The following is a 24,070-nucleotide window of genomic DNA, read 5'->3' as shown; positions in this document are numbered from 1 at the left end:
TGATGATCTTTTTAACACAAGAAGAAATATTTTTTGTTTGAGTTGGTACTGTTACACATTTTGTTTGTTTTGCTTTTGCTTGTTTTGTTTTCAATAGATAGAAACTGTGACAGCAGATTTGCCTTGATTTGATGGCTAAATCAATGTCACACTTTTAAAATGATCATGTGTATAAAATATACAGAAAACACTATAGCAGAAAGAAGTTAATATTTTGCTATATTTGCTTCAAATCTTTTTCTTTCCCTCTCTCGCTTTCTCCCTGTCAAATAAAATGTTAACACCTGAAGTTTTATACACCCTCAGTCCTTTCTGCACCTGACCTCCTCAGAGGTCATTATTACTGTGGTATTGGTGGGCCCAATATCATTCATGTTTCTTATTTTTAATACACAAGTTTTATAAACATAAGGAACATGTAGCATTGCTATTTTCTTATTAAATATATGTAATTCCTTTCACAACTTGTGTCACTCAAGTTTCTGAATCTTATCCTTGTTGATACATGTTGATTTAGTTCATTTTAACAGCCATAAGATATTTCAATGTGTGAAGAGGCACATTATTAAATAAAATCTGTTTTTACTGAATCTTGAAATTCAAGAAATGTATTTTTTTAATGAGAATATGAAGAATAAAGAAGCAAAATAAGTTGTAAAGTGGTTTGATTAACAAAATTATAAACTATACATATTCAGAAGAATATCAATGAAATCATTACAAATGTCCCAAAACAATTGGCAGTTGAATTCAATTGTCTCAAATATTACTAATGAATAACTAATAATTGCCTTAATTATAACTGAACAAACATATTTTTAAAACTTCCTAACTTAAGATATTATAGGATAATACAAATTCTCATTTTTAAAACCTGTGTTTTTGCTTTAATTATTATTTTTAATCACCATTTTATTGTATACTTTCCTTGTAGGAGATTCCTGAGAATAGTTCATGGTTTGTGGTTCTGGAAGCCCTCCATTTGGGTTACATATGATAGGCTCTTTGCCCTGTTTATGCAAAAGTGTAGTCAGAGGCAATTAGCAACTTATCCTAAATGGAATAACCACAAACCATAACTAATATTAATATAAACATATAAACATACTTTACTTAAAAGGATCGTATCTGAACAGTGCCTTAGTAGATTTAACATTTTAATGCAGTTCCACATGTATCAGGAGAATAAAATCTGCGGAAAAGGGTTTTTCAAATCAGAGACACTTGAATTTAAAGACTTGATCCACCTCTTATATTTCAAATTTTACCTTGGGCAAGTTATTTTTTTTTTAATTACCATTTATCAAATATTCTGTACTTCCAAGTCAGGGTATGTAGGTACTTTATATGCATAAGTTCTAATCCCCATATTACTTTATGAAATAGGAATCATTATCACTGTTTTAACCTCCAGTGAGAATCCTGGAGTTCACAGGTTTAAGCATTTTGCCCCAAATCTCACAGCCAGTTAATGGTAGAAAAGATTCAAACCAGTGATTCTGACTTATGCAATTTCCACTACTTAAATTTTCATGCATGTAGTGCATTGAATAATTCCACCGCCCAAATATCTGTTCACCAGGAATTTCAGAATGTGAATGCATTTGGACATAGAACCTTCACAGTTTTAGATAGTTAAGGGCCTAGTGATTAAATCATTCTGGATTTAGCATGGTCCTAAATCCAATGACTGATGTCTTTAAAAGAAGACGAGAGGACACAGCAGACAGGATAGAAGGCCATGTGAAAATGGCAGCAGAGATTGGAGTTATGCTGCCACAAGCCATGGATGCCAAGGGCCACAAGAAGCTGGGAGGGGCAAACAAGGATTATTCTCTACCAGTTTCAAAGAGAGCATGGTCTTGACAATACCTTGATTTTAGTCCTCTGGTCTCCAAAACTGTGAGAGAATAAATTTTAAACCAACAAGTTTGTGGTGATTTGTTACGGCAACCTTAGTACACAAAATCAATGCCACGGTATTTTTATCTGTAAGGAAGGGCCTAAAATATTTACACATAGTATTAAATAAAAAGCACTGTTTAGATCACCAGGACCATAGTGGACACTCATTGCTTCTGTGAAGCAATGAAACCACTGAAAACCATGACAAAATTTGGCCTCATCTTGGATAATAATAAATAACAAGTAAAGAAATGCACAGATAGAGACTCCATTGTGCCTTTTTGTGAAATAATTGTACACAAATAACATTTCACAAAGTGAGGACAGTTGCCTGGTTGATTATGTCAACACAGCGAATATTCATGATGATGATACATGGTAGGAGAAAAAACTGTTATTTCTGCAATAACTTGGAAGAAAGCAAGATAGTTTAAAGAATATTCATTGAAATTACATATGAACATAGCAATGAATACAGAAAATAGGATGGGTTTCAGAGAGAATTGGAAATCCTGAGATTCCAATTTTTCCAGCTAAATGATGAAAAGAGTAACAGCAAAAGACATGTAGTTATGTAGTAAAGTGCGTATAAGGCATAAATTGAATACAAATCTTAACTGTTTTATGCTTTATTGAGATATTATCACATATCATACAACTAATTCATTTAAGCTGTACAATTCAATATTTTACAATATTTTCTCAGAGTGCCACCATCACTACAAACAATGTGAGAACATCTTCTTTACACTACCCCCACGAACGCAAATAAAACCTTGTACTTGCTAGCAGTCACTTTTATCCCCCCTCTCCAGCCAGCTATTAGAAAACTACAATTTATTTTCTGTCTATGGATTGATCTATTCTGGACATTTCATATATGCAGAATCATGCAAAATATTTTCTTTTGTAACTGGCTTCTTTCACTTAGCATAATATACATTTTCAAGGTTCACCCATGTTGTAGCTTCTATCAATGCTACATCACTTTTTATTGCCAAATAGCATTCAAGTATATAGATATACATACTACATTTTATTTATCTATTCATCAGTAGAGGGGCGTTTGGGTTGTTTCCACTACTGACAATTATGAATAATGCTGCTATGAACATCTGCATACAAGTTTTTGTGTAAACATAGGTAATCATTTCTCTTGGGTGTATACCTAGGAGTAGGATTGCTAAATCATATGGTAATTTCCTATTTAATATTTTGAAGAACTGCCAAACTGTTTTGCAAAGTGGCTGACCCATGTTACACTCCCACCATCAATGCATGAAATTCCAAGTTCTCTACATTCTTGTCAATACTTGTTTGTTTCTATCTTTTTGATTACAGCCATTCTAGTGGGCAAGCAGCTTTCCATTTACTTATTGGCCATTTGTATATTTTCTTTGCAGAAATATCTATTCAAAGTCTCTCTTCATTATTTGTTTCTTCCTTCCTTCCTTTCTTTCTCACTTCCTTCTTCCCTCCCTCCCTCGCATTCTCTCTTCCTCCCTTTCTTTCTTTCTTTCCGTCTCTTTCTTTCTTTCCGTCTCTTTCTTTCTTTCTTTTCTTTCCTTCTTTCCTTCTTTCCTTCTTTCTTTCTTTCCTTCTTTCTTTCTTTCTTTCTTTCTTTCTTTCTTTCTTTCTTTCTTTCTTTCTTTCTTTCTTTCTTTCTTTCTTTCTTTCTTTCTTTCTTTCTTTCTTTCTTCTTTTCTTTCTTTCTTTCCTCTTCTTTCTTTCTCTTTTGAATTTTGAGTTGTAAGAGTTATTCATATTATGGATACAAAAACCATATCAGATCTTAATTTCCAAATGTTCTCTCTCATTCTCTGGATTGTCTTTGTTTGCAGGATAGTATTGTTTATAGCATAAGTGTTTTTAATTTGATGAAATCTAATTTATTTTTTTCTTTTATTGCTTATGGTTTTGGTATTGTATCTAATAAGGTTTTGCCTACAATGGGTTATTAAGATTAACTCAGATGTTTTATTTTTTAAAGTTTTATAGTTTTAGCTCTTACATTTAGATCCATGTTGCATTTTGAGTTAATATTTGTAGGTGGGTGATGTAGGAGTCCAACATCCTTCTTTTGCATATGGGTATTCAACACCATTTGTTGATAATACTATTCTTTCTTCTATTGAATTTCTCGGCAGCCCTGTGGAAGATCAATTGACTGTAAATATAAGAGTTTATTTCTGGACCCTAAATTCTATTTCATTGATCTATATGCTTATTCTTATGACAGTGCTTCACCATCTTGATTATTGTATCTGGGAAGTAAATTTAGAAATTGGTTGGTTTGGGTCCTCAAACTTTGTTCTTCTTTTTCAAGATTATTATTTTTGAGGGGAGAGGAAAGTCCCTTATTTCAGACTGTGCATTGCTGGTGTATAGAAATGCAATTAACTTTTGTATGTTGATTGTGCATCTCGCAACATTAGTAAATGGCATTATTAGTTCTAATAGATTTTTACAAGATTTCTTGGGATGTTCTACACACAAGATCATATCCATCTGCAAACAGAGATTATTTTACTTCTGCCTTTCCAATCTAGATGTGATTTTTTAATTGCCTAATTACCTAATCCTTGTCTTTTCCTGATCTTATTGGAAAAGCATTCCATCTTCCAACATTAATTATGATGTTAGCTATGGATTTTTTTGTAGGTGAATTTTATCAGGTTGTGGAGGTTTCCTTTTATTCCTAGTTTGTTGAATATTTTTATCATGAGGATGTGTTGGATTTTGTCAATACTTTTTCTGCATCTATTGAGATGATGTGAATCTTGGGCTTTATTCTATTGAAATGGTGTATTATATTAATTGATTTTCTGATGTTAAACCAATCCTGTATTCCTATATTAAATCCCACTTAGTCATGGTATGTAATTCTTTTCACATTTTGCTGGAATCACTTGCTATTATTTTGTTGAAAATTTTGGCATGTATATTCATAAGGGATATTAGTGTGTATTTTTCTTTTCTGTGATGCCTTTGCCTGGTTTTGGCAAAGAATAATATTTCAGGATAATATTGACCTTAAAGGAAGAATTGAGAAGTATTCCTTACTCTTCTATTTTTTGAAAGGATTTGTGAAGAATTGTGAATTTGTGAAGAATTAATTCATTACATATTTGGTAAATTTTTACCAATTATGTCATCTAGGCCTGGGGTCTTCTTTGTATAAAGTTCTGATGTTTCTAATTCAATTTGTTTAATTGTTTCAGGTCTATTCAGATTTGTTTTCTTCTTGTCAGTTTTCATAGTTCATGTCTTTGTAAAAATTTGTCCATTTCATCTAAGGTAGTTAATTGATTAGTATACAGTTGTGTATAGTACTCTTAAAGTCTTTCTGTTTTCTATAACATTGGTAGTAACATCTCCTCTTAGATTCCTGATTTTAGTAATTGGGTCTTCTCTCTTTTTTCTTATTCAATCTCACCAAAAGTTTGGCCCAGTTTTCTTAGAGTAACTCCCCTACATTACTATCCAGCCATGGAGCAGTTTGCCTCTTCTGAAATGGAACGTCTGTGAGCTAGGATGATGGTAATTGGAGTTTTCAGCTTTTGCATCACGGTAGACTTACACCCTACAAGTGGAAGTTGGGTGGAGAGAGGGAACTCCAAACCTCTCAGCTGCTTGTGTCTAGAATAGAGCTCCCGCAACATGGAACAGGGTTGGGGCATGAGAAATACTTGCAGCCTGCCCCTGCCAGGGAGATACCATAGCCCTAGACTGTGAGTGGAAGGTGAGGGAGTCCTGGATCCTTGGCTGCATCCAACAAGGGTAGAGCTTTCATCTCACTGAATAGGAAAAAGGAGGAAAGAAAGGGAGAGAGAGGCTTGGTGGCTTAAATCCCACAGACTTTCATTCTTACAGATCTTTCTCTCCATCTCCTGTATGACATTAGGACAATTTCCAGAGACTTGAAATGCTTTTTTGTATTTTTAAATAGTTTTCATAAGTTATAGTTGTTCCACTGGGGAGAAGTCAGTGCAGCTCATTATGCTGTAATTCCAGAAGTGCCCCTAAACATACTGAGGACTATGGAAGATAATTTCTTTGTTTAAGAAATATATCTGGAAAATTATAAAAATAATCATTGATAGAAGATATATTTGTTTGGATATATAAAAGAAGATATATCAGATTACTTCTGAAAAAAATTCTGAGTTTCTAAAATGTTGAATTATACCAAAATAAAAATGCAGTACATGATCAATTACATAATAACTATTGATATAATTTTTATGGCTCTTCAGGATGATAACAGTTAAGCACAATAGTACAGTTGGATATTTACTGAAGTAAAAGGAAAGAGAATTACACATATTCTAAACTTATTATTCTGATTCAACCACAGACATCGAAACTCATATTTATACAGATCTCTCAAAAGTTATTAAGAAAACTCTTTAATCTTTACATGAAACAGTCAGAGTCTGTTTTATTTGTTAAAATGGTGTAGTCTTGTAAATGAAGATACTTTTTAAAAGTAAGTTTGTACCAACACATTTGGGCAGTCTGATAAATATTTTGGTATTCATTAATTTTATTTGTAACATTTAAAATTGCGTGGTATTCCTTGAGAGTAATTATTTATGAGTTACATGATACCATTTATAGTAATTATACTTGAAGGAATACACCCATAGATTTCCAAATTTATCTTCTTTTATTCATTGCCCAAGTAAATGGAGAAAAGTTGGGAAACAATGTATTAGCATAAAGCTTATTCTAATATGATCCAAAAATAGTTTGAGGCTAAATTTTTAAAAGCAAAGAAAAAGTAAGAAGAGTGAAAATATAAAAGCTGGGGAATCCGATTAAAGAAAGTTGTAATCACTGGTGAAAACTTTCTGAATATTTCAGTGTAGTTTCTCTTATCAGTATGCTTTCCTCCCAAAGATGTTCAAAATGTTTGTAATTCTAATGTTTGAAAAACAGTATTTAAAATTTCCTTCGACATGGAACATCATGGTCATTAAATAGTGTGTATATGCTAAATGCAATTAGTGCTTGTTTTCGGTTACACAGTTTAACCTGATGCTACCTGCTCTAATGCACACTTGGCAGCATTTCATAAAACCAAACGGATGTTTTCTGTTTCCCATAGAGGGAAGGACTGTCTGTATGTTTGTGTGAGGGAGGGTCTGTAGCTATCCACTAGAAGTTCCAGGTGGCTCACGATGCTACCTACACCTTTATTTTCAGTCATGTTAAGTATAATTTAGTTAATGTTATCCCTTTTATGGTTTTGACATCCTTGAGATGGGAAATTAGTTTAGGAAATATTCTTTTTTCACTTTGTGAATATTGAATGACACACGTTAGAAGCATATAAAAGTACATAACAGGGGTTTCCCTGGTGGCGCAGTGGTTGAGAATCTGCCTGCCAATGCAGGGGACACGGGTTCGAGCCCTGGTCTGGGAGGATCCCACATGCCGCGGAGCAACTGGGCCCGTGAGTCACAATTACTGAGCCTGCGCGTCTGGAGCCTGTGCCCCGCAACAAGAGAGGCCGCGATAGTGAGAGGCCCGCGCACCGTGATGAAGAGTGGCTCCCACTTGCCACAACTAGAGAAAGCCCTCGCACAGAAACGAAGACCCAACACAGCCAAAAATAAATATAAATAAATAAATAAAATTTAAAAAAAAAGTACATAACGTATTGGAATCTGTTTTACATGTATGTTATATTTAAGTATAATATTGAATGTTCTCTACATGAAATTAGAAAAAAAATGACAATTAATATGTTATTTGTGCATGCACAGAAAGATGTCCGATTTTCACAGGTTCATTTACATAGGGCCATTTTCCAAAGTGTGGTCTTTGTTCTGAAGCATGCAATAATTTGGGCAGAGCTATAACACAGATAAAACATTGAGTCTGCAGTTAGTCTATTGGCCATCATGTTAAAGGAGCAAATAGCCAATTGTCTATGCGCATCAAAAGATCTTGGACCCTAAGAATACACGGAGAAAAGAAACATAAAACTATAAGAAACTGATGGAAGAAGGGGGTCAATTGTATGGTGCTAGAGGGTAAATAGACCTTTTGTGAGAATCAATCCATAGTGTATACAGATGTTGAATTTTAATGTTGTACATCTGAAACATTATATAAGTTTCGATACCAATCTTATCTCAATTTAAAAAAAGGAAAAATCGAAACAAATAACACGGATTTATTTAAATGATTTGCCAATGCACTCAAAATACAATGAAAAATTGAGTTTATATACCAGTTAATCATGGAAAAACCACTTTTCTTTAAAATGTACAAATAATCTTGGTAAACATATTGAAAAAAATTGACATCTAGATACTGCTTGATGACTACCTTTTATTATTTTTATTTCTAACATTAAACCTATGCTTTAAGTGGTTTTACTTATTGAAATTCTACATATGCAAAAGGCTTATACTGTAAGAGACACCAGGAGGTAGCACAGAAACCACAAATGTCCATGCCCAACAATTGATTTCCTGCGTCTAAAAATATGTCAAGATGAAGCATACCTCCTTCATAACCTACAAGTCAGACGGGGCCTGCCCTGCAAGAGAGCAGAATAAGATTGTTTCAAACACCCTGTTTCCCAGTCCCATGGTTTGATGAACACTGAAGTCCTATTTCTATAGATTTGACATGTATATGCATACTTTTCTGGTACCTTCAGTCTTAAGGGTCTAAAATGTTACCTTCTCCAAACTTGAGAATACTCTGCTGCATTCCGCACCTTAATCAACATACGCTTAGCAAAAATTGTCAACAGAAAGTACCATAGAAATGTCAGAATTTACAGAAACTGTGTGTGTGTGCATGTCTGTATGTGTGTGTGTAAGAGAAGTGTGAGGTGATCGTTTAGCAGAAATATATTTCTCATCACACAGAAAACAAATAAAAATATACATGTTTTCTTTTCCAGAAGATTAAAACTTAGTGTTGAAAATGAGATTTGTATACAGAGCTAACTGCATTTGAAAGTGGGATGTAATTTGTTATTTTATGGAAGATATGGACATAAATTATATATATAACAAAAACTGTTATATCTATATTTAGAAATCAGTTAAGATAAAATCTATCAGATTTGTAGAGCCTCAACATTTTCCTAGATTAAAAAAAAAGGCCAAACTAAATATAGGCGACACTCCTTCACATAGCCAGGTTTAATGTGACTTCAAATTAGTTGTTAGGTTGATGGAGTATGATAAATAAATACAGATATTCATGAATACATTCATATATAAATACATGCATACTTTGGAAATTGGGTGAGGTATATAAAGTCACACATTAGAAAGAAGAAATAGTTCTTTTTATCTCTACAATTCCAAGAGAATTTCGATTGTACTTCTAAGATTAGGAAGGTATTAATTACGGAAATATGCCAACTTTCTTTGACAAATTTTTTCATATACTTGATATAAAACTACACTATTCATTATCTATGACATAAAAAGTTTATTTGAGATGAAGTTTTTCTCTCTCCTCTCATTTAATCCTATTGAAAGCCAAAATACATGAACGTTATTTAAGTAGTTACTGTTTCTTAGGTCATATGTGCTTAACTGGGGGATCTTCAGTGAGTTATAATAAATTGATAAAACTTTGACATTTACTGTATAATTGTAGGTTTGTATTTATTTTTCTTATTGAAAGGTCAAGAGCTTGCATCATGTACTCCGTGGTCTGTGATTTAAAAAAAGACTAAGAACCACCGCCTTAAGTTTGAGCAGGTTTAGCCCCCAAAATAGTGTTAAAGCAAATGCAGTATACTGGTGCAATTAGCAGAGATAATGAACATTAAGTCTATAATGTATATTAAGTCTGTAATGAATGGTAAGTCTATTAAGTCTATTTAGGATCTTTAAAATGAGAAAAGCAAACGCCTATGCAGAATTTGAAAATAAATGTCATTTTGCTTCTAATAAATATACAGGGATATTTGGAAGAATTGGTATACTCCCAGGAGACAGTGAGTGCCAATAAGAAAGTCATTTAGGACCATTTCTCAGATTAGTTTCTCATGTCATGTATTGATGTTGCTAGCTATTTCATAGAAACCAACACTATAAAGCAATCATGAAGGCTATATGTACTGAATATTAGTTGCTGATATATGTGCAACAAGGGAAATTTTAATTTATTAAGTTGGCCTGAATTTCTTCATCATAGTCAGATTTAACTTCACTTTGTATTATCACACATTTCTCTTTTTTATTCTCTGTTTCACTGGGATTAAAATTGAGGTAATGGGGACTTCCCTGGCGGTCCAGTGGTTAAGACTCCATGCTTCCTATGCAGGGGGCACGGGTTTGATCCCTGGTTGGGGAACTAAGATCCCACATGCCGTGTGGCATGAACAAAAAATAAAAATAAAATAAATTTAGAAAATAAAATTGAGATAATGGAAAAAGAGAAAGAGGAGTGTGTTTTCATCTTTAAGAGTGAATAAAAAGATGGGGGTTTCTCCTATGGATTGTATGAAATTAGTATAATATTAATCTTTAAATTTAAGAAAAAAATCCAAGAGATAATTATAGACAATCTCTATATTAAACGCTTAAAACTTAAATAAAATAGTGAAAATTGATTCCCATGTTAGAAAAATATCTCATTATACTCAATTCAAGTTTAACCTAGGGATATAAAGATGGTTTGACACAAGAAGATTTATTAATAGCTAGATAACAGGTTGATTAAAATCATAAAAACATTTGAATATATATATTCATTTGGTAAAATTCAACAACAATTCCTAATAAAAATGTATAAATAAGAATGGAAATCTTCTTTAGGTAATAAAAACAACTTATTTTAAATTAAGAGCTTCATTATACTCACTAGAAAAATCCCAGAGGAATTTTATCTAAATGTGCAAAACGAAATCCTCATTATCACTTTGTTATTTAATACGTGCTTTTTTACAATGCTTTTCACACTTTGCAAATATTTAAATGTGACTAATTTTTTCTTTTTTAATGATGACCATGTTTTTTAATATAAAACGGTGAAAGATTTACCCGTAAAAAGTCAAGCTTTTATGTAGTATCTTGTTGTTGTCTTAGCAAATACAGATTCATATACTGTCAAATTTATACCCAGGCCAATATTGAATCATTGGACTTTTTATTTTAAAATACAGAAACTCTAAAATATATTGTTGAGTGAGTTTGCCATTGTCAGTATTTCAGAAAGTTTCTTTCTTTATTCTGAAATTATGTCTATTCCACATTTTCTGTTAATATGCCCTTAATTTTCTGAATAATGGTAAGAGCAGATGATAATTTTAATTTTGTTTTTATATTCACCCTTTGCAACGTGAGGTATATATATATATATATATATATATATATACATACATATATGTGTGTGTAGACAGACAGAAACACACACATTATACCATTTATCAATCACCCATTTTTCTTTCTACACTCAATTGGGTTATGAAAAATCTGGCAAATATAGTTTTTACAGATGACTTTTATGGACCAGAAAGTCCAGTCTAACTAAAAAGCCAGGGAATTTGTAGTGAATTCTGTGTAATAAGGCAACAAAAATAATGCATTTGATAATCTTTCAGTGACTTTATAAAGGCAAAGTACCTATACGAAAAGAATCTTGCCTTATTATCACATGTGACTAGGAATTGGCAGAATGCTGCCTTAAAGTGCTGCAGCATCCACAGCTAAATGAACATGCTGCTTTTAGCAAGTGAATGCCAGAGGCCAGGAGATCCTATTAGGATAACTTTCAGGATCAAAGGAATGTTTCATGTAGGAAACTTGGAACAAATATATTATCCTAAAGCCATCAATCAACAAAAAGCAATTAAGCACGACACTAATCAAATCCTAACAATGGCCGCATTATTATTACTATAAATCTGTTAAGGATATAATTCTTTAACTGATACACTTTGTAAAAGTAGTAATTCCACTGATCTAATATTCTTTCCAAATAATAGTTATATAATTAGATAGACTACTTTTTTTTCTACTGAAAAATTGCTTGAGTTCTTTTTCTTTCAGTAGATATTTTACAAATACTCTTCCTTTCCATTAAGCTGCCACTAAACAATCAAAAAGTGATGCATAAAATGATTAAAAGAAAAAAAACAGAGATCTTTGCCAAATGACATCTAACTGAAAAAGTACAAATACTTAAGAAGTCTTATTACCATATTTTAATATGGTCAAGTAAAAATGCTAGGACAAGATCAGACAAGATACAGCCAAGGTGTAAAACCAAGGGGTGGGGGTGGAGATCATTAATTGGTGTCACTGGATAGACTTCCAAGGCAAGTGTTAATGTGGCGTTGATTGTACCATTAAAATGTAAATCTGGCTAAAGTCTTGGGTGCTATTATCTAAAGAACAGAAACTATTGTATAGTAAAGTGAAAGACTGCCTCGAGTCCATCAAGTTGGCTAATATTCAAAACTGAACATCATATGATGAGAGTGAACTTCTGTTGGAAACTCAATTTTTAATCTAAACCAATTATTTTATGCTTACCTTCTTGAATTAGAAAAGCTGGCTCTTAGAGTTATAAACCAAATCTTTATCTGAGAAAACTGTAAGTTGATTATGTAAACAGCTTTCATTGAGGAACTCATGTTTATCTGGTTTAATATGGAAGGATTGATCAGTGGATCATGCAGACTTTTTCCCAGCGTCTGTAATTCTATATATAGACATAGCACCTATCTACTGATGATTCTTATCTTATATATCAAGGCAAAGAGTCCCAAATTTCAGTGAAATGTAAACTTATTGAAAGTCAAGTTTTCTTTAAAAAAGTTATAATGACGAAGGAATTTAATAATATATAAGCAAACTTTAAAATGAAAATGCTGAAAAATACTTTAAATACAGCAAAAATTAATGACACTTCTGTATTATTTACAATCACATACACATGCATGTATACACACACACAAACATCTGGCAATATTAAAATACTAGGAACTCAGGGTGAAGGCTATCAGAGTTGAAATTGAACATAGAAAGGTAAATGATTGGAACTTTAATTATTTTGATCCGTCATGCTTTGTAGCTATGTGTCAGCCTAAGTCAACACAAGTGACATGGAACAAAGGCCATGGCTGCTTCAACATAGTAACATATTTCTAATCATTGATTAATAAGTGTATTGAATTGAATGTGTGCTGTGAACTAAAAGTAAAACTATAGAAATGTTGGACCTTTAGAAGTTTTATATATTTATTATGTCTATATCTATTTGTATTAATATGGAATATATGTATATATAAATATGTAAATTTAAATTAATGTATATCTGACATAAATATCCATGTCGCATATATGTTGAGAGAGAGAGAAAGGTAGAATTCTCTATTTTAAAATTAGAATATTTAAGTGAATACAATAATGATAGTTTTACACCAAGCAATAAACTGGTTTTTAGTTCATTTATGAAAAATTATAGGCAAATTATTACAAAATGGTATATATAGGATTGAAACAACTAGTTGATTGCCGGCTTTATTTTAAATGTTTCCCCAAGGAGTCTAGTATAATATGCATATAATAGTATAAAAGTGGGAGAGGATTTTGAGCAAATGAAAAATATGCTATTATTATTTTGCTTCACTCTATTTCTCTAAACTGCAAAAATTCCTTTAACGTTTGCAGACAGTTTTAGGAGGAACAAATGAAAGAGAAGAAAACTTACCTTCTCTTCTAATAGTAGGTAGAGTTTTGCACTATAAATCAATTTCCAACGATGCTTTGAAGTTTTCAAGTTTTAGAGATTTGCCATTTTGTGGTTCCATGGAAAAAAGCATAACTAAAAATCTACTTAACTTATATATTAGAAGTTGTAACCAGAGGCCTGTTCATTCTAGGCAGCTCTTTGGGTTAAAGGCTGGAACTGCTTATCAATATGAACTACTTTTCTCAAAGGTATAACATGTCATCAAAGATCCTTTTTTTTTCTATTACAGGTGGTGATATCAAAAATAGAAAAAAATGAATATCCAATTTAATTTAGGCAAATTCACTGTTCAGTATATTATTGAATATTTTAGTGGTTTTTACAAACATATGGATTTTTACAAACATATTTCTTCAAGTATAAAATGTCCTCCTATATAATTCTCTAATTTGGTCCTTATTTATAGACATTGGAACTTGAGTGCATTCACATTTTCTATCCTTTTGAGGTTACCTTTTCTTTTTGTATCAAAAGTACAATAACTCAAGTCCCCTCTTGAAATAGCACAGTGAGTCCAATAACTTCCTGAAGTAATTCCTAGAAACTCTAGGGAATGCAGATGTATCCCGATGTTTCTTTTCATCTCTGGCTATAAACTGCACATCCTGTGCCCTCATCTCTGCTTTTCTGTGCCACTTGAAATGTCTGCACTGAATGATACTTTGGAAGATCAATACTATTATAGTTCCTCCAGATAATATCATTAGGGAATTAAAATGAATAACCGGAATATTGAAAATTGTCTAGCAGACTTTGGCTGCCTGCAGTTCATTGGTTTTCCCCTTACACTAGAAAGGTCCTTGTTGGCTATTTCTTCTTTTTCTCCCTGTCTTGCTATTCTCTTTCCTCCTTTGGCACCTCCACATTCAGCTCCTCACTTCCCTCTGTCTTCTTCCTCAGACTTCCACTACAGGATGCTGAAGATTCCATCTTAATATACAAATTATCCCTCTGCTGAGATGCCCATTTTACACTATGCACCCAGTATAACCTTTCACACTAAAATGAAAATAGTTATCAACCTCTTATAAAGAATTGGCATTTTTCTTACTGAACAAATATTTGGACCTGCTGCCAACAATACTGAATAAGGTACTTGGCTTACATATTCACGACTAAGAGGGTTTATCAAAATGATTCATTTCAAAGTCTGACAGAAAGACAAATTTCAGCTTTCTGTTTTAGAACCACAGGAAGTAATGTGTGAAAAGATTAAATGTAGCTGATTTTTTCCCCTCAAATCTTCTAGTAATCCAGGTCAAACAGATATTGAGTTACCTGAATACTTAAAATAGCTAAAAGCAATTAGAATTAGATAATAACATTTCTTCCATTATTTATTTATGTTTTTAAATAAAAATGAATTAGAAAGGAATTCTATTCCGAGCTATGATGGAGTAGCTTGTATGAGGGAAAAACAAACAAACAAACCCTGCAAGAAAAACTAGAAAAACAGGAGAAAATGCAGAACAAGCAAACAGACAAACAAAACAGCTCTTTGAAGTAATTGGACAGTAGGGGCCAACATCCAGGTGGGATTGAGAAACAATAGAAACCAGAACACAATGGAATGATTGTTTTTAAAGTATGAAAATACTAACAAAATTAATAATAATAATAAAAATGACAACCTAAAATTCTACCTCCAATGAAAATACTCTATAAAAATCAAGGTAAAATAAAGATGTGTTCAAACATACGAAAATAGTGAATACATTCTTTGGTGCTCACTCAGAACTTCTAAGGGAATTCTTAAAACCAAAAAAAGAAAAAGAAAAAGAAAGAACAAAAATGTTAAATATGTGGCTAAATCCCCATAAATATTTTAGTGCAAAGCACTAATAACCTTCTACAGGTTTTGCAAAGAAATATACATTTAGACACATGACAATAATAGAATAAAAGGTATTAGAGGGGTAAATGGAGTTTAGAGGTTTCTGAAGGGTCCAAAAGACGCAAAGCTATTTTTCTAATTATAAGACCTTCTTAAACCTTTTCATTGTATTGACATTCACTCTGTATGAAAGTAATGCTGATATTTTGGTCTGAATCATGTCAGTGATATCAAATGATATCAGTAATCATTGTATTCCCCTCATATGCTCAAAGGGAAGCAAACAAACAATCAAAAAAACCCAAAAGTTTTGTTTAAAAATGCCCTTGAGAAGATATTGTTAATATCCCGTTTGATGAAATGGGAAGCCCACGTAAAGCTATTCTCTTGAACACCAGAGTATGATGATTATTTCCAGGAAGCCATCAAGCACATACACATTATGTAATTATTTGAGTTGGGAGCTGAACTAGTCAATTTTTCTTGAAACTTTATTTTAACTTGAAAGAATGGCTGACAGGGAAATAGAGAAATTCAAACTTGGTGTTTGGCAGACAATTGCTTAAGAATAAACCAAATAACATATAACTTCAAGGAAACCAACAGTGTTTGTTGCCAATCACAAAATTTGAACTTTCAAGCAAAAATTAGAATTTTTGAAAACTTGTATATCTATTAACATGAACTTTATAGCTCCCCGATACTTAAACACTTTCTGAAGAGATTGGTAATGATAACAGAAATATTAATTTTAATATATTTTATATTGAAAGGTACCAACATTTGAAACATATGCATAACTCAGCAAACCAATATTTTACAAAAGACTAATGTATGTTATCAAAGTATGCAGTGGTAAAACTAATCCTTCCAAAATGCAAATAGACCAATAGATTTTAATGTAACAATATATGCAAACATATTGGTATCGTTTCAGATTCCACATTGCAACTAACCTTTAAGAAACTATTTGTTGAGATTTGTTGTAGTAGCAAAGAAAAATATCTGCAGTTATCTACAAAGACTGTTAATGTACTCGTCCTTTTCCAATTACATGTTTCTGTGAGACCAGATTTTCTTTACATAGTCTAATGAAAATACTACAAGTATCTCTGAATGGATAAGCATATATAAGAATGCAACTGTCTTTCTTTAAGTCAAACAGTAAAGAGATTTGCATAAATGCAAAATAATTCTATTTCACTAATTGTTTTCTTTGGATAATATTGGCTTTTTATGAAATGTTATTTATGTTAATATGCAATGGATTTTTACCATTATTTTAAATGAATTACTAAAGATGTGTTTTTTAAAATTTTCTCAGTTTTAATTTCTAATATCTAATTTTGTATAGCTATAAACTATACACAAGAAAAATCTTTGGGTACCTAAAGAATTTTCAGAGTGCAAAGAGGTCTTAAGAACTAAATGCTTGAAAACCATTCCTCTAGTAATCACGAAAAGCATAATAAGATAATCTGTAACTAACAAGTTAAGGGAAAAGGAATAGAGGTTTGAAAAAATAGCTTTATCAATCCAGTGAAGGAAAGAATGAAAAGAAAAAGGAAGCAGAACAAATGGATAAATAGAAACAAAGAATATGATGATAGATTTTAACTCAAATCTATCAGTAATTCCATTAAATAGGAATATACTTAGTGCTACAATTTATTTTTATTTTTTTTAAGATTTATTTTTGCTGTGGACCATTTTTAAGGTCTTTATTGAATTTGTTACAATATTGCTTCCGTTTTATGTTTTGTTTTCTGGCCACGAGGTGTGTGGGATCTTAGCTCCCTGACCAGGGATCAAACCTGCACCCCCTGTATTGGAAGGTGAAGTCTTTAACCACTGGACCACCAGGGAAGTTCCAGTACTACAATTTAAAACAAAAGAAAATGGTTAGCTGATTTTAAAAACACAAATCCAACCATACCCTATTTAATAAAACATGATTTAAATTATAAACACATAAAAAGTGAAAATAAAACATGGAAAACAGGTAGCATTAACATAAAGGAAAAAATAATGTCGCTATATTAATATCAGACAGTGAACACTTTAAGGCAAGAGAAATATCTCATAATGATGAAAGGGTCAATCCACTAGAAAGATATAGCTGTTATAAATTGGTATATACCTAATGACACATACCCTCATGTTATAAACAAATGGAACAAAATTGAGAGCCCAGAAATAAACTTATATCTATACAGTCAACTAATCTTCAACAAAGGTGCCAAGAATGCACAATGGAGAAAGGATAACCTCTTCATAAAATGATGTTGGAAAAACTGGACATCCACATACAAAAGAATTAAACTGGACCCTTATTTTACACCACACACAAAAATCAAGTAAAAATGGATTAAAGATTTAAATGTAAGACCTGAAATTATAAAATTCCTAAAAGAAAACATAGGGGTAAAGCATCTTGAAATTGGCCTTGGCATTGAATTTTCGGATATGACCTCAAAAGCACAGATAACAAAAGCAAAAATAGACAAGTGGGACTACATCAAACTAAAAGCTTCTGCACAGCAAAGGAAACTTACAAACTAGGAAACAATATTTGCAAACCACATATCTGATAAGAGGTTGATATCCAAAACATAAAAGGAAACTCTATGATTCAATATTTAAAAAAAACAAAAACAAACAAAAAACCAAGCCAATTACAAATGGGCAAAAGACTTGAATAGCCATTTCTCCAAAGAAGACTTACAAATGACCAACAGGTAAATTAAAGGATGCCCAACATCACTAAATATCAGGGAAATGCAAATCAAAACACAATGAGCCATCACCCCATACCTGTTAGGGTGGTTATTATCAAGAAAAACAAGACAATAAATGTTGGCAGTGATATGGAAAAACTGGAATCTTTGAGCACTGTTGATAAGAATGAAAAATGATACAGTCACTTTGGAAAATAGTATAGCAGTTCCTCAAAAAATAAAAATAGAACTACCATATGATCCAGCAATCCTACTTTTGGGAATATATCCAAAGGAAGTGAAATCAGGACCTTGAAGAGATAGCTGCATTCCTAAGTTCACTGCAGCATTATTCATAATAGCGAAGAGGTAGACACAACCCAAATGCCCACTGACAGACAAATGGATAAAGAAAATGTAGTACATACATAAAATAGAATATTATTCAGCCTTTAAAAAGAAGGAAATCCTGCTATATGCAACAACATGGATTGAACCTGGAGGACATTATGCTAGGTGGATAAGCCAGTCACAGAAGGACAGAACTTCATGATTCCACTCATACAAGGTATAAAAATAATCAAACTCATAGAAACAGAGAATATAATAGTGGCTGCCAGGAGTGGAGGAGATGGGGAAGTGAGGAGTTCTTCAAGGGGTATAAAATTTCAGTTATGCAAGATGAACAAGTTCCAGAAATCTACTCTATATTTTAATCCTAGAGTTAGCAATCCAGGACAGACACCACAAAACAAAACGAAGGGGCAGAAGGAAACTTCTGGAGGTGATGGATATATTTATTACCTTGATTGTGGCAGTGGTTTCATGGGTATAAGCACATCTCCAAACTCATCAAATTGTATACATTAAATATGTCCAATATTTCTGTATATCAATTGTAGCTCAATAAAGCAGTTGTTATTTTAAAAGCTAATAGAATTCAAAGAAAAAATAAAAAGTCTAGGATCATAATGAGAAATATTAAGAAACTTTTCTTGGTAAATGACAAAATAAACTGCAAAGAAAAAATTACAGAAAATTAGAAGTGGTATTGTTACCGAACGCAGGTCTGGCTGCTCACCACTTGAAAGCAATTCTCGAGAGACAAGTGTTGGTAGGAAAGGAAAGGTTGCTTTATTTCGGGAGCCAGCAACCGGGGGGCGGGGGGGAGGGCAGATGCCTGTGCAAAGGCCAACTCCCCACCCCCGATTGCTGCTCAGGGGACAGGGGCTTTTAAAGGGGAGTTTCAGGATTGTATAGGCTGAGGGAGGGAGCAGAACAGCATAGTCAGTTCTGACAGTCATCTTGAAATCAGTAATGTGGTGGTCTGATCAGCGTCATCTTGGTTGTTTTAAGTACAGTTCATCTTTGGTTCCAGGGTTTGTTCCTATTTCTTTGAGGCCAGTTCTCGGAATTGTGTGAAGTGGAGTAGCTTATGTCATGGCTTCAATTTGGTCATCATGTAGTCATCCACCTGGTGGGTGTTTCATATCTATAAGACAGCTCACAGGATACGACTCAGAATATTATCTATAGCCCTTAAGGAAGAACTAAAGGTCCTTTACTATGCTTAATGACTAAACTATTATTATTTGGTCTCCTTTGACTGTTTTCCTTTGTTTCTGCATTTTCTCACTTGTCTGATTAAACTTATTATTTTGCTAAAGTTTTTCCACAGACAAAAGGCAGGCTGAGGACATGGGCGGAGGGCAGGGACCATAGGGTCTTGCTCCATTTCAGTATGAGAAAATCGAAAACCATAATTAACAAACTTGACCTAAAATCACAATGGTAATAAGAAAATATTTTGAAATGAATGTCATTGGGAATAAGACATATCAAAACTTGTGGATTGTACCTAAAGACATGCTTATAGGGAAAATGGTAGCCTTGAATTGCTATATTAGGAAAGAGAAAAAAATGCAAAATATCAATGCCTCAACTAATCAACTTAAGAAGTTAAAAAGTAGATATACAGAAGGAAATAATGAAGATAAGGGCTGAAACAAAATATAAATTAAACAAAAAATAAAAACACTGGTAAGGTTAAAATTGAAAATACTAATGAAATTAATTAACACCTAATAAGCTACTAATGAAAAGAAGGTCTCAAATTACCCAAACTAGGTATCTAAAACAAGGTATCACTACTAATCCAATGGATAGTGGGTGGCCACTATAACTACTTAAATTCAACATTTTATTTGATGCCCCAACCAGTGTAATAAATCAAGGAAAGGGAGTAAAATTTATTACTATTAAAAAGGAAAATAAAGCAAAATAAATTGTAAAAATAGAAAATTCAAAATATCTATAGTCAAACTAATAGAATAAGTGAATTTTGCAAGGTTGCTGTATACAATGCCAATTATGAACTATGTCTCTATTTTCTAGTAACAAATAATTAGAACATTGTATTTGAAAACACCATTTACAATAATTCCAGAATACCCAACAGGAAGAAATGTAATGAAAAATATTGTGTTTTTCTTTTTAAACATATGAGATTGCCCACTTTATTCAAAAGGAGAATGTTGCTGAGAAAATTGACACTGTTTTTTAATCACCTAAGTGTTAACATGCAGGGTTTTAAGTTTTAATAAATCCATTGCATCAATTTATTCTTTGCCAGATTATGCTTGCCATGTTGAATTTAAGAAATCTTTGCTACCCCAGGGGTGTAGAAGTTTCTCCTACATTTTCTTATAAAAGTTGTATAGTTTTGAGTTAATTGTGTTTATGGTGCAAATTACGGATTGGAGTTTTTGTCAAAGAGAATAAGAAAACCCACTTTTTCCAGCATCATTTGTTGGAAACACTATGATTTTCTCCAGTTCATTGTGTTGCAAATTTGTCAAAAATCAACTGCTCAGGGCTTCCCTGGTGGCGCAGTGGTTGAGAATCTGCCTGCCAAGGCAGGGGACACGGGTTTGAGCCCTGGTCTGGGAAGATCCCACATGCCGCGGAGCAACTAGGCCCGTGAGCCACAACTACTGAGCCTGCGCGTCTGGAGCCTGTGCTCCGCAACAAGAGAGGCCGCGACAGTGAAAGGCCCGCGCACTGGGATGAAGAGTGGCCCCCGCTTGCCACAGCTAGAGAAAGCCCTCGCATAGAAACGAAGACCCAACACAGCCAAAAAATAAAATAAATAAATAAATAAGTCAGGAGCTCTTTAAAAAAAAAAAAATCAACTGCTTATACTTGTGCGGACGCATTTGTGAACACTTTATTCTGTTTCATTAATCTATATTTCTACTATGGCAAATCTACACCTTGAATACAGTGGCTTGAAAATAAACCTTGAAACTAGGTAGTATTAGTTCTACAGATTTGTTGTTCTTTTAATACTGTTCTTGTTCTACTGGACCCATTGCATTCCCTTATAAATTTTAGAATCAGTTTATCAATTTCCACAAAACAGCTTGCTTTGATTTTGATTAAAAATTTGTTCTCTTTAAAAGATATGTTAAGAGAATGAAAAAAACAAATACAGACTGAGAGGAGATATTTGCAAATGATATTTTTGATGAAGGACTTGTACTCAGAATAAATAAAGAGCTATCAAAACTCAATAATAATAATAAACAACCAATAAAAAGAGTGAAAAGAGTTTAAGCTACACTTCACCAAAGATATATGGCTGGTAAATAAGGACATTAAGAGATGCTCAGTTATTAATTATTAAGAAATGTAAATTGAAACTACCAATTGCACTACAGAGCCATGAGAATGGCTAAAGTGAAAAACATTGATTACAGAAAAAAGTTGGTGTGTATGTGGAGGAGCTAGACCTCTCATACATTGCTGGTGGCAATGTTAAACAGTGCAACTACTTTGAAAACAAGTTGGTAATCTCTTAAAAAGTAAACAGATTTTTAAGAGGTCAACCTAAGTCTGATGATGAAACCTGACACATACATTATAAACAATACAAAAGAAAGAAGAGGGGACTAGGAACCAAGATGGCAGAGTAGAAGGACGTGCTCTCACTCCCTCTTGTTAGAACACCAGAATCACAACTAGCTGCTGGACAATCATCGACAGGAAGACACTGGAACTCACCAAAAAAGATACCCCACATCCAAAGACAAAGGAGAAGCCACAATGAGACGGTAGGAGGGACGCAATCACAGTAAAATCAAATCCCATAACTGCTGGGTGGGTGACTCACAGACTGGAGAACAATTATACCACAGAAGTCCACCCACTGGAGTGAAGGTTCTGAGCCCCATGTCAGGCTTCCCAACCTGGGAGTCCGGCAATGGGAGGAGGAATTCCCAGAGAATCAGACTTTGAAGGCTAGCAGGATTTGATTGCAGGACTTCAACCGGACTGGGGGAAAGAGAGACTCCACTCTTGGAGGGCACACACGAAGTAGTGTGTGCATAAGGACCCAGGGGAAGGAGCAGTGACCCCAGGGGAGACTGAACCAGACCTACCTGCTGGTGTTGGAGGGTCTCCTGCAGAGGCAGGGGGTGGCTGTGGCTCACCATGGTGACAAGGACACTGGCAACAGAAATTCTGGGAAGTACTCCTTGGCGTGAGCCCTCCCAGAGTCTGTCATTAGCCCCACCACAGAGCCCAGGTAGGCTCCAGTGTTGGGTTGCCTCACGCCAAACAACCAACAGGGCGGGAATCCAGCCCCACCCATCAGCAGTCAAGTGGATTAAAGTTTTACTGAGCTCTGTATGACACTCTGTATGACAGTCTCTAGATCCATCCACGTCTCAACAAATGACCCAATATCGTTCCTTTTTATGGCTGAGTAATATTCCATTGTATATATGTACCACATCTTCTTTATCCATTCATCTGTCGATGGGCATTTACGTTGCTTCCATGACCTGGCTATTGTAAATAGTGCTGCAATGAACATTGGGGTGCATGACTCTTTTTGAATTATGGTTTTCTCTGGGTATATGCCCAGTAGTGGGATTGCTGGGTTATATGGTAATTCTATTTTTAGTTTTTTAAGGAACCTCCATAGTGACTATATCAATTTACATTCCCACCAACAGTGCAAGAGGGTTCCCTTTTCTCCACACCCTCTCCAGCATTTGTTGTTTGTAGATTTTCTGATGATGCCCATTCTAACCACTGTGAGGTGATACCTCATTGTAGTTTTGATTTGCATTTCTCTAATAATTAGTGATGTTGAGCAGATGTTCATGTGTCTCTTGGCAATCTGTATATCTTCTTTGGAGAAATGTCTATTTAGGTCTTCTGCCCATTTTTTGATTGGGTTGTTTGTTTTGGTAATATTGAGCATCATAAGCTGTTTATATATTCTGGAGATTAATCCTTTGTCTGTTGATTTGTTTGCAAATATTTTCTCCCATTGTCTTTTTGTCTTGCTTATAGTTTCCTTTGCTGTGCAAAAGCTTTTAAGTTTCATTAGGTCCCATTTGTTTATTTTTTGTTGTTATTTCCACTACTCTAAGAGGCAGGTCAAAAAAGATCTTGCTGTGATTTATGTTAAAGGGTGTTCTGCCTATGTTTTCCTCTAAGAGTTTTGTAGGGTCCAGTATTACATTTAGGTCTTTAATCCATTTTGAGTTTATTTTTGTGTATGGTGTTAAGGAGTGTTCTAATTTCATTCTTTTACATGTAGCTGTCCACTTTTCCCAGCACCACTTACTGAAGAGCCTGTCTTTTCTCCATTGTATATCCTTGCCTTGTTTGTCATAGATTAGTTGACCATAGGTATGTGGGTTTATGTCTGGGCTTTCTATCCTGTTCCATTGATCTACATTTCAAGTTTTGTGCCAGTACCATATTGTCTTGATTACTGTAGCTTTGCAGTATAGTCTGAGGTCAGGAGTCTGATTCCTCCAGCTTTGCTTTTTTCCCTCAAGATTGTTTTGGCTATTCA

The sequence above is a fragment of the Eubalaena glacialis genome, chromosome 1 (assembly GCF_028564815.1).
Source record: "Eubalaena glacialis isolate mEubGla1 chromosome 1, mEubGla1.1.hap2.+ XY, whole genome shotgun sequence".
Taxonomy (NCBI): domain Eukaryota; kingdom Metazoa; phylum Chordata; class Mammalia; order Artiodactyla; family Balaenidae; genus Eubalaena; species Eubalaena glacialis.
Note: the sequence above shows the minus strand (reverse complement) of the source record.